This window comes from Cryptomeria japonica, chromosome 6 (genome assembly GCF_030272615.1).
Source record: "Cryptomeria japonica chromosome 6, Sugi_1.0, whole genome shotgun sequence".
In the NCBI taxonomy this organism is placed as follows: Eukaryota; Viridiplantae; Streptophyta; class Pinopsida; order Cupressales; family Cupressaceae; genus Cryptomeria; species Cryptomeria japonica.
Genome location: NC_081410.1, coordinates 430,609,983 through 430,622,650, shown reverse-complemented (window position 1 = coordinate 430,622,650; position 12,668 = coordinate 430,609,983).

Sequence of the window (12,668 nt, the reverse complement as noted above, 5' to 3'; positions counted from 1 at the left end):
ATGCATAATTTATTTGCAGTATTTCAGTACTTGTGATTTATGGCATTTTATGGATTATTGCTATGTACTGACACTTTACTTTAACTATGCAATATGGAATTATATGTTGTGTATCTGCGAGTGTATTGGATGCAAGGGGACAATTTTCCTTCACTCATTTCAGCGAGACAGGGAACGTCGTAATTCTTCTTCATCGGTGTGTATGTCGTGTTTTCTATATTGTATATATGCATGTGTGGTTCGGTGATGCAGGATAATTGCAGGTACAAGTATCGGGTAGGTACGGGGTATTGTCTCCACCTGGCTTCACAGGTATGAGCGTGCCTTATATTTTCCAATGGAAGTGGAGGAGATAGTAGTTGACCCTATGTTTTTCAGTTACACTCGGGTGAGTGTCGTCAGTTAGTCATCTCGTTAGTTTGTTTGGCCTTCGTATTTTGTTGTTTGATCTTTTATGAGTATTTGCTTGAGGTTTGCTCAGTTTGTGTGTTAATGGTTTTAATTACTGCATGTTATATTTTATTTGTCTGTGAAGGGTGAAAAATTGTTGATAATGTGAATTAAATAGTGACGCTAGGATTTAACGTCCTTCGTGGAGAAGTAGGTGAATTATCTAAACTATGTTCGATGTTTGGTTTTCAAATTATACTATAGTTATACGTATTTTATATGTAGATTCGGACTCGAACATATATATATATATATATATATATATATATATACGTGTAGGTAATTAGGAGTCATGTTCAATTATGTTGATTATCTTAATAGGATTATTTGGAAGTTGAATAAATTAGAGTTTATAATATAACGTACCATATATATATATAGAATGATTGATTTTTAATTAATCATTTTGTTATATTGATGCAAGTTAAATATATTTGGTAGTTAAATAACTGTGAAATCGATTGTATATATATATATATATATATACAATTATCGTGAAATATGATTACAAAATTCATGAAGTAATCATATTTCATGATAATTGTTTATATATATATTGTAGACACCCAAAATTGTCATGTCTAATTAAATAAATATTTTATTTATTTAATTATCTAAGCCTAATTCTTCTATTAATTAAATAAATCTTTATTTATTTAATTAATTCATTTATCCTCTTCTAGCCTTATTTCTCATTTAAATAAATACATTTATTTATTTAAATTATCATTTTCCTAAATTAAATAAATATCTTATTTATTTAATTGATCCCACTTCTTCTATTAATTAAATAAATGTTTATTTATTTAATTAATTCATTAGTCTTTTCTACCCATGACACGTCACTCATCTCTTAATTCCTACACTATCTACCTCTTTCATTATTTTATTATTTCTTCTACCTACCCTCTAATCATAGCCGACCTCCTTTTTACACCTCTCAATCTTATCCCTCCATTTCTTATAGTGTCTTCCATTTAAGGAGATGCTTCCTTCATTATCAAACCCTAATGAACTATTTTTGATCACTTGACTACACTACGATCCTACTTGCAACCACATTCCGTTCTTTGTTGAGCTCTTGTGCACATAAAATTTGAGAGCAAATATATCAAGCAAGATCAATGGAGATAGGAAGAATGGAGATCAAAACCCTATTGGACATGTGATGGTATAATCTTTGTGATTTCATTTGATTTGCATTGTCTTAGGTAATCTTCATATGTTATGGTGGATCTTTGTTGATTGTTAGGCTAGGGTTTTGTGGTTGAATTCATTTAGCCTTTCAATTTTGTTATTGTTGTTATCCATTTTCACCATAAACATTTTCGCACGCCCGGTGGGACTCTTGTCCCTTTGCATTTGACCCCCTTGTTGCAGGTCTTGTGTTTTTGAAGTTGCAGATCGGACATTTTCGGCAGCATTTTTGGTATTTTCGCGTCTGCGCACTTTCGGATTGCGTTTTTGATTTTCTGGCGCATCTGAGACAGCTGGATCCGCATCTGTGTTTTGGTCATATTTCATTTTACAGGTTTCAGGGAGGCGCATCTGTGTTACTGAAAAGTGTCTGTGTCGTTTTCACCCGCGTCTGCGTACAGAAAGCGCGTCTGTGTCTCACAGAACCACGTTTCTGTTGCGGAGTCGCGTATGCGTAGGCGGTAATCCCGTCTGTGTATTGCCTGTTTCAAAATTTTGGAAATTTTATTGATCCGGTTTTCGGATTTTGCATTTAGGGTTTCAGATCTGGTTTATTTTGGACTAACGTTTTCAGATCTAGCTAACACAATTGGTGCAGCTTGCCTTGGAAGCTAAATCGTTTGGTTGAAGGCCCCTGTTTTCACAAAGTCTTTTGGGTTTTAAAATTTACCTAACTTGTGTGTTTGCAGGAAGGGGTGATTATTTCAAACAACCCAAACTACTAACAACTCTTTGTTGCAGGTCCTTGGCAAGAGTTTTTGATTTTTATTGTGTGCCTTGTTTTCATAGACTAGCAAACACTTCCATTGGTGCACTAAAATTGAATCATTATCTTTTGTGTCTTGAGCAATAGGCTCTTTTTGTTTAATCTTTAGAGGGCCTGTCTTCCCGTGTGGTCATTAGGACTACTAGTGAGAAGAGAACGACTCAAGTGGTAGTGAGGAAAACCCACCTCTTCCGAACCACTATAATCAAATGTATTCATGGTGAAAACTATGAATAACGTGTGTTGATTAGTTCATACCGACACTATGTCTCCCCATAAACCCGTTTGATCAAATTTATTTGATCATTTGTAGGGCGTAACCCCTACCGGCTGGGAGCCTTCTTTATTTACAGAGCTGAAAGTGCCGCATGTATGGCCACACGAGCGGATGTCCTTACTAGCACCTTTTTGTTTTAGAAGCCCAAATCCTTCTAGTTGTTGGGGCAGGAGGTCGGACCTCTGGTAGCGGCCCACACACATACGGTTCTTAGTAGAGATACAAAGTTCGCCATGGGGAGTTTTCATGGGGACTGATGCTTGGTTGACCCGAGAAGTGAGTGCCGAGGGTGGAGCCAGTGAGGTCAAGCATCTAAGTATCCGCTCTGAATAGCATAGCCTCGGGGGTAAAACCTCATGTGGGATCAACAACTATTGTCTTGGCCAGCCATAAGAATTGTGCTTGACTTATTTTAAACATTCAAACATTCAAGACCAAACAGCAAAACATTGTGTCTTTTGTGTCTTCAAGTGTATGCAAAACATTTTTACATCAAACAACACACTTTTCTTGGAGTCATTTTGGAGTCTAAACACTTGCAAACATTGAGTCCTCATCAACATTGTGTCCTCTTGTCACAAAAAATAGTCAAACAGTCAGATTTGGTCACAACAAAATGACTTCACAGATTGGAAAAAATTGCACAAATTTTACAGAAACGCGTCTGTGTCTGTTTTAACCGCGTCTGAGTCATATAAACGCGTCTGTGAAGGGCAGAATAGCGTTTGTGTTTATAACAACATCTGTGTTGAATAGAAACATGTCTGCGTCGGATAACCGCGTCTGTGCAGTATACAGGCGCGTCTGTGTTCAAAATTGTAAGAAAATTTCACAGTCCAGCAAACAAAAGAAATCAGTTTCGGAATACTTGAGCTTCCTAGGTTGTTTCTTCAGGTTTCATCTAGCATTCAACCTATCTTTGGGTCTCACATAGTCCATCATTGCTTCACATCTCATTTTACATTCATACTTGTCTAAACTTGGGTCAAAAGGTCACTTGCTTGTCCTCATCATACTTTGTCAACACACTACATACAACAACACTTTGCTAAGTGGTCCCTCATCAAGGTTTCTTACCTTTGGGTCTCATTTGGTCTTACTTAGGGTCAAGGTCAACTTACCTCATCAAGAGAAACTATCCTCTCTTTGGAAGTCACACCTACTCTACCACATACATACTTGGTCTTACACTTTGGATATTTGCAAGTACACCTCAGATTCATTTACATTCCATCCAACTCTTGGTCTTCCATACTTTTTCCATTTTCATCTAGTCTTACAAATCTTGGTCAATACCTAGTTCATGGTTGAAACCCGTCTTCAAAAATCTAGGAGAGAAACTAAAGAGGCTCAAGAGTCCGCAAACATGAGTTCTTATGAGTATGACAATGATTTATTTTTCAATACTGATCACACTACATTGCCGGACATGGATGTCTATAGAAACATTCCAAATTTGGAGAACGCAGACACTACAAACAACAATGCTACACACAATGACAATATGGACAATTTTTCAATACATTCAGCAGATGTGGAAGAATCCATTATGAATCCCCATTTCAATCAATTGGTTGAGGAAATAATGAGGAGGGATAGACAATATTTCTTACAAATGATGGCACAAAGTGGAGCCAAGATACCTCATGATTTTGACATGTCTCAAATAATGGAAAATAGGCCTTTACAACAAACTCACTCCAACATGGATCAAAGGAGACCTAATAGTGGAGGAAATAGAGGACCACATATGGTACCTGAATCACCATCAGCTTTGCTTCAAAAACCAGAGGTCCCACATACACATGGTCAAGTATATGATACTCACCTTCGCAGACCATTATGGAGGTCTTACGCAGACAGATATGTTCAATCACATACTCAAGCTATGGATCAACCAAAGCAATTGGATATTCAAAGGCATGCTCAAAATTTGGACACAAGGAAACCCCGTGTCAAATTTGGGGGCAACACATTAGAACAAGACATACCTGTAGAGTATGACATACATGCACAAAATAAATATGGTGTTCCTCAACATGAATCTATACCAAGTGCTCCATATATGCCGCATCAATATAGACTTCCTCCATATGAACATGTGTATGATCAATATCATCCATATATGCAACAAGCTCCTCCTCAAATTGGTGTCTCAAACATGAGGTATGGTTCAAGAAGTCGATCTCCACCTAAGAGCAATTTGGAGCAACAAATCAGAGACTTACAAAAGAAAATGGAGGACATAAATGCACCGGAGCCAACATACACAATGAGAGACATATGTCCTTATCCATTTGACAAGAGCATTCCAATGCCTCCATTTCCTACACATTTTGTGACGCCTAAATTTGACAAGTATAGAGGAAAAGGGGATCCTAAGGCACACATAAGACAGTTTTTCATAGCTTACATTGAAGTAGCTTCAGAAGAGACATATTTGATGAGATTATTCCCACAAAGCTTAGGTGATCAAGCTATGGAATGGTTCTCCCAACTCCCACCTGGTATTAAGTCATGGGGTGACTTAGCAGAGACATTTATTCAACATTTCTCCTACAACATAGAGAAAAACATATCAGTCACTACTTTGTGCAACACCAAGCAAAAAGAGGGAGAATCTTTTGCATCATTTTTACAAAGATGGAGAAATCTAGCCAGCAGATGCTCTTGTGAAATTCCACAAAAACAAATGGTAGAAATGTTCACCCAGAATGTTAACAAAGACATTGGTTATGATCTAAGAAAAGCTTGTTTGTCCACCTTCAAGGATGCCATTGAAAAGGGCTTAGCAATAGAATAGAAAAGGTTCTAATTGAACAAGGAGTCATTAAGATATTCAAGGAAAACAAAGATGACTTTAAAGGAAAAGACAAGCCAAGATTTTGGAATAAAAACAAGAACAAAGTCAATGATGGTGTTGTTGATGCCAACACGGTGCGACCCAAATTCATCTTTTCAGGATCAAGTTCTACAAACAATCAAGTGAATACTCAAACAACTTCTAGATCACGAAGGAAGTACACTCCATTGGGAGAACCACTTGAGTCAGTCTTCAAAAAGCTGGTGGCAAACAAGGTAATCACAGTTCCAGATTTTCCTCCATATGAACCAAAGGTTAAACGAAATTGGTGGAATGATGATGAGTATTGTGAATTTCATAAAAGCAAGGGTCATAAAACAGGTAATTGTCATCGACTGAAGAATATTGTGCAAGATCTCATTGATAGAGGTGACATTGAGATTGAGGGACACTCATCCAATCAAGAACATGAGATGTTTAAGGAACCATTCCCAAAGCATGACAAGGGAAAAGCTAAAGTCACAGATGATCAAGCCAACTATACTAGAGCACCTTACAACTATGATTCAACTATCAATCATATCTCGATGGACAATCATATCTCTACTATTACCATCAAGAACAAAAACCCTGAGAATCCTCCTCAGCGACCCAAGATTGTCCTAAGAGGTGTTGGATCTTCTTCCGAACCTACTTTTGAATGTCATGTTACAACTCGACGAGGTAAAATTACTTTGCCAGGTGCTTCAACTAAAAACACCGCTTCTTCATCTACCAAACCTGAGTATGACCTTGTAGAACAGTTAGGGAAGACACCCGCGCTCATCTCCATCCTTGAGCTCTTACGCATATCCCCCGCTCATAAAGCTATTCTTGACAAAATCTTGAGAGACACCGCCGTTCCTACTGATCTGAACGTGGACCAGTTTCAAGCCATGGTGGGATACCTTTCCATTCTACATTCCCTTACATTCACAGAAGCCGATGACGCCTCCGTAAGTCAGCCACATAATGCACCATTACATATTGAAGCCTTCATACACAAACATCGAATAAAGCGAGTCCTGATAGATGGAGGAGCTGGTCTAAACATTTGTACATTGAGCACCATTAAACAATTGGGATATTCCGATAAAGCTGTGAATTCAAAAAATCAAATCACCATCAAGGCATATGATGATGGAGAACGCTCATCCAAGGGCACGGTCACCTTACCTCTAAGAATTGGGCCAGTTACAAAGGATGTGGTTTGTCAAGTCCTGGATTTAGATCTCACTTATAATATATTGCTAGGATGTCCTTGGATTCATGAAATGAGGGCAGTCCCATCGACATATCACCAATGCATTAAGTTTCCTCACAACGGAGTCGAGGTAACAGTTAACGGCGATCCTAATCCGTTCATATATTGCAATAACTTGAGATCACATACTGAGATCATCATTCCCAGTAATCGTGAAGCTGTTCCTTCTTCGGCATACATTGACCCTGAGTCATTGAAACCTTCGACATCAAAACAGGGTGAACTTAAAGGCAGATTTCAGGACAAAGGCATGGGAGAATACACTTTAAATCAGACCATGTATTTACGACAAGTCATGAGCTCTCCAAAAGAATATGGAAGGCCACATCTTAACAAGCAAATATCCATCATAGTATTCAAATGGGAGCCTACTACCTTTCAAAGATGGGGTGAACTGGAAGAGGAAGGTTTATACAAAATGCTCTACAAAGACATTGAAGATGACACACAAGATCAGATCAATATACCCTGTGAGAAATATGGCAAAGGCTTCAAGATTCTACAAAAATTTAGGTATGATGGAAAAAGCCCTCTTGGGTTACGAAAAGAAGGCGTTATGGAGCCCTTACAACCTAAATTGACTGTAAAAAGGGAACGCTCGAAGGGACTTGGTTTTCTGACTTCCAAGATCCACACTAAAAGGACAGAAGAGGCATCACGAATCAAAATTGCCAAAATTCAACAAGAGGATCGCTATTCCACAGACTCCAACGAATGGGAATGGGATTCAGACAAATCCTCCAGTGACTATGAGCTCACCGAGACATTCAGAGAGCCAGATGAACCCACAGAAGAAGAGGAATTTTATAAAAAGTTCAGAATTGGTCAAGAAACAACCCATGAGGATTCCGCACAGTCTTCGTCTCAAGGTTCTAGGCCGAAATCACATAGGATGAGAACACCTATCCCAGAATGCGCTACTAGTGATGACAATTTGGATTCGCTTGCGATCGAGACTGATGAGGAGAATGCCATCGATGACCTCGATGATTACCTCAACATACCCGAATATAACCACATCTTCACTCTTGACCCCGCAAACTCCGAAAACATTAAAGGCCTTCCCCTTGTTCACCACCAACTCATTGACTGGGATTATGAAGGACCAGCACAGTTTGACACATTCCAAAATGATGAAGCTGTTATTGACTATCTTGGCATACGAGATGATCTTCCCCTTGGGGACCATAAAGCAGGATACACTATAGAACTCAACAACATGGCATATTTTGGTGAGGGTGTCGGACCTTCCAGTCGCAAAAATGTGAAAATAAGAACAAATCAAGGGTCTTATGGCGAAAACCACACTGTGGCGCTATCTGATCCCAAAAAAGTAAAAAGAAAGGACGTATCTGAGGGCGAAAACCTCTCTGAGGCACCCGAAGATGGAAGACTCGACATTCTCCCAGGCTCGTATGAGGAAAAGTCATCCATGCTGGTAGAGGAGACTATCAAAACAAACATTGGTACGGAAGAGGTTCCACACAACATATTCCTGGCTAAATCATTGACAGAGTCCGAAAGGTCACAGTTCATAAGTTTCTTCAAGGAACGACAAATCAACTTTGCATGGTCATACGCTGATATGCCTGGACTAGATCCAGATTTGGTAATGCATCATTTGACAGTCAAACCGGGGGCAAAGCCAGTGAAACAGAAATTAAGAAAAATGCATCCACAAGTGGCATTACTAGTCAAAGCAGAGCTGGAGAAGTTATTGGATGTCGGATTCATACGCCCAATTGATTATCTTGAATGGATCTCCAATTTAGTACCTGTCAGTAAACCAGATCGCAGTATCAGAATATGTATAGATTTCAGAGACATCAACAAAGCTTGTCCAAAAGATGACTTCCCATTACCAAATATTGACTTGATCGTTGATCTCACAGCAGGTCACGAAATGTTATCATTAATGGATGGATTTTCTAGTTATAATCAAATAAGGATCGCACCCGAAGATCAACACAAAACATCATTCACTTGTCCTTGGGGAACTTTCTGTTGGAATGTCATGCCCTTTGAGCTAAAAAATGCAGGTGCTACATATCAAAGAGCAATGACCACTATCTTTCATGATCTCATGCACATAACTGTGGAAGATTATGTTGATGATCTCTTGGGTAAATCAGTAGACATAAATACACATTTGGACATACTTTCAGTCGTCTTTGATCGGTTGGAAAAATACAAAGTAAGATTAAACCCCAAGAAATGTGTCTTTGGAGTAACCTTCGGGAAGCTCCTAGGATTCATTGTGTGCAAAAGAGGAATCGAAGCCGATCCAACAAAAGTCAAGGCTATCTTGGACATGCCGCCACCCAGAAATATCGGTCAACTTCGATCCTTACAAGGGAGACTCCAGTCTATACGAAGATTCATAGCACAACTTGCAGATAAGTGTAATCCTTTTCAACACCTGCTACATAAATATATCAAATTCAAATGGGATGATAACTGTCAACAAGCTTTTCAGATGCTCAAAGATTATCTGTTGAATCCGCCAGTTTTGATGCCACTAGTTCCAGATCAGCCTTTGCTACTATACATATCAACTACTCCAACAGCACTGGGGGCACTCTTAGCGCAACAAATTGCTGGGGGCAAGGAAAAAGCCGTATACTATATCAATCGCACATTGGTGGGATATGAGCTAAACTACACACCAATCGAGCGTGCATGTCTCGCCGTGGTCTTTGCTTCACAAAAATTACGACATTACATGCTTACTCATAAGACTAAGTTAGTTGCAAGGATAGATCCATTGAAATACCTCTTCAATAAAGCAACACTTACTGGGCGGCTGGCCAAATGGGTAATGATCCTTAGTGAATTCAACATCGAGTATGTGGACGGAAAAGCAATAAAAGGACAAGCCATCGCGGATCAATTAGCAGATGCCCCCATGATTGATGATGTTCCTCTAAATTTAGAATTTCCAAACGAATCCATTTTAACAATATCACATGCAAAGCCATGGCAACTATACTTTGACGGCTCATACACACAGCATGGGGCAGGAGCTGGTATTCTCTTTATAACTCCTCAAGGAGATTCTATACCAAAATCATACCACTTATCATTTCCTTGCACTAACAATATAGCGGAATATGAGGCATTAACAACTGGATTACGAATTGCAGTTCAGTGGAAGATCCGGGAACTTCATGTTTTTGGGGATTCCCAACTTGTCATCCGTCAAGCAACTGATGATTACCAAACAAAAGATGAAAAATTACTACCTTACAAGCAAATGGTGGATGATTTGAAACAACACTTCACAAAGATAGATTTTGAGCAGATACCAAGAGAGCAGAATCGTGCTGCAGATGCCATGGCTACAATTGCTTCACTGATTGATCTACCTCAAAATGAGACTTGCTATGAGTTCTTGGTGGACAACCTGTTGGTTCCTTCATATGAGATCACTCCTACTGAAATGATATGCGTTGTTGGTCCCGAATCCCAGTTATATGGTTCCATCTTCACATACCTTCGCGACAATACCCTACCTCCTGATCTATCAAATAACCAACGTCGCACCTTCATTCGCCAATCCTCTCGATATGTCATTTTAGCTGATATCCTATACCGGCGAGGTCTAGATGGCACTCTTTTTAGATGTTTAGAAAGCGACGAAGCTCAGATTGCATTACGTGAAGTGCATGAAGGGATATGTGGTCCACATGCTAGTGGTCCTACCTTGGCCAAGAAACTTATCAGGACTGGATATTACTGGCCCAATATGGAAAAAGACTCATATCAGTTTGTCAAGAAATGTAAGCAATGTCAAATTCATGGAGACCTCATACATGCGCCAGCACAAGAACTACAACCACTTGCGTCTCCTTGGCCCTTTTGTCAGTGGGGACTCAATCTCATAGGCAAGATTCACCCTCCTTCCTCTAATGGTCATAAATTCATTATCACAGCCACAGAGTATTTCACAAAATGGATTGAAGCTGTGCCTCTCACACAAGTCACTGGAAAATAGATTGCTACATTCATCCTTAACTATATCATATGCCGATATGGTATTCCTGTTTCCATTATTACTGATAACGGGCGTCCCTTCAAAAATCAGGATGTTCGTGAACTCTGTGACCGCTTCCATATTTCCCATCGTTTCTCCACACCGTATTACCCCCAAGGTAATGACCAAGCTGAGGCGTCTAATAAAACAATCGTTAAAATCCTCAAGAAGACAGTCGACGACGCTGGTCGTAATTGGCATATCCAACTCAATCCTGCACTTTGGGCCTACCGCACAAGTGTCCGCACACCTACAGGAGCTACACCCTATTCACTTGTTTATGGCGCTGAAGCCATCTTGCCTATTGAGGTCGAGTTACCCTCTTTACGGGTCTCTTTGCAAAAAATCATCACTGATGAAGATTACAGGGTCTCTCGCTTACAAGAACTAGAACTGCTGGATGAACGGAGACAAACTGCTTTTAATCATCTCAAGGCTTACCAACAACGAATGAGTCGCAGCTACAATCACAAGGTCAAGCCTCGTACATTTGAGGTAGGTGACTTGGTTCTCAGAGAAAACCCCAAGAATTAGCAAGACAGAGAGAAGAAGGGCAAATTTGAACCAAACTCGCTTGGTCCCTACATCATCACAACAGCATATGGATTTGGGGCATATCAGCTCTCAACTACAGAAGGTCAACCTTTGGAGGATCCTATTAACAACATGCACCTTCGCAGGTTCTACACATAGCTCTTCGGAATATCCTAATGTGTGGGAGAAAAAGTGAGACTAGGTTATCATGCCCTAATCCTACCTTTTGACACACATTACGGAATACGAAAGAGCCTAGAGGTATCACACAATTGGCTACTTCTTTTTGTGAAAGAGAGAGCCACGGGCTACCTATTAGGATTTCTATTCCTTTGTTGTAACTGAAAGGTAAAATTATGCAAGTTCAATTCCTAACCCTAAAATGCAAGTATGAACTAATAACAAGATTGCAGAATTGAACTTAAACAAGGGAAAGCTGTAAACACAAAGACAAGACAAGAATGCAGATGCGTACCCGGAGTCAAAATTTGACTGAAAATGTTCGAGACGGGGGCGCGGGCGCGGGGGCCACTGTCCTGATTCTGTCCCGGAACTGCACCTGAAACTGCTGTTTTGCACTCTGGAAAACTGTCTGAAATGCTGTCTGTCAGGAGGATCAGGGCGCCTAGCGCCTCTGTCCCAGGGACCAGGGCGCCCAGCGCCCCTGTCATGGCAGGACCAGGGTGCCCCACGCCCCTGTCCTGGTCTTTTGTTCTGCAATTTGGTGTGGGGTGCTGTCTCGACCTGCTTTTCCCGGATCTGTAACCTGCGGTGTCGTCCGAGTCCCGAAACCTGCACTTATATTTGAAAAGGGTGTTTGGGCGGCTATATAGGGTTTTGCCTTAGTCAAACCCCCGCTTCGGTGATTTCCACCTCCACGAATAGCCAAGTTGTATTGTAAAAGTAATGTGTGTGTAGACCTTGTGTGTGTGCAAGATCTAAAATGCAAGTAAGCAAACTAGAGCAACCTAGAAAGTAAACCCTAATTGCTTGTAAATGATAATGTAAATGCTCTAAATCAAGATGCAAAGTGATCTAAAGCATGAATAAATGATATATTGAAGCTTATGCAAAGACATGAAAACAACATGAAATCATACCCAACCCCCAAGGGAGAGGTACAAGCCAATCTTCAGTCGGTAATCTCCTATTGTTCTTCAATGTCTTCCAAGCCCTAAATGGAAGAATGGAATTGATAAATGCTTGATAGAGGGATGTTGAATGTTGTTGAAGTCTTCAAAGATCTGCTCTTTCGCTGCATATGAGGTTCCTGAAAACAAAATTCTGATCTTTTCAAATGAAGAA